Consider the following 848-nt stretch of genomic DNA (forward strand, 5'->3'; position numbering starts at 1 on the left):
TCTTCTGTAATTCTTGCATTTCTTTGTTATCAAATGAAGTGCATTCCCTATCGACCGAAATTGCTTTGAATTTTTTTGCTAAAAATAAAAGAATTCTATTAATATATCTCAATAATAATAATTATTTTTCGTCGTTTAGTTTTGCAGTATTTTTATTACCGGCCGATTCGTTGATTACACTTCTATTATCATCAATTTGGATCTTATCAATTGTGCGTTTTTTTTTTAGAACTTTCTTGGTTAAACTAGTTTCTATTTGATTTTTAATCATTTTAATGTCGTCCGAATTTTCTGTATCAGATGATATATTGAGTACAGAATTGTTATCAATATTCAAAAACTTTAATAACTTCTTTTTGAATTCCAAGCCCTCTAATTTCTCCATATTGATTAATTTATTATTCGTCCGAAAAGTAAGTTGAGGAATTCAATGATCAAGTTGCGTTCTAAATGTCAGTTTGAACGTACGTAATTAATGTATCAGACGTAAATACGTATGGATTAGTTCGCATTTGACAGCATGAATTCTCTGTAAATATTCATAACCTCAAAAAAGCGGCAATCATTATTAGCGACAATTACTCATTTTAACAAAAAAAAAAATTGCAAGAAGATCGTCATGGCTAAATCAAAGGTACATTGTTCAGTTCAATTATATGAAAAAAATATATAATATTGATATTGTTCTAGAAAATGGTTTCTCATCATAAAGATGTTACAATGGAGAAATCCATAGCTATGCGAACTAGATCATCAACAAAAGAACAGGTTTTTTTATCAAAATTTTCAATTTTGAAGAGAGACAAACGGCCGATTATTTTATATTTTTCACAGAAAATCAATAAGAG

Source organism: Contarinia nasturtii, unplaced genomic scaffold, assembly GCF_009176525.2.
Source record: "Contarinia nasturtii isolate CC-2019 unplaced genomic scaffold, AAFC_CNas_1.1 Cnas_scaffold_174, whole genome shotgun sequence".
Lineage (NCBI taxonomy): Eukaryota > Metazoa > Arthropoda > Insecta > Diptera > Cecidomyiidae > Contarinia > Contarinia nasturtii.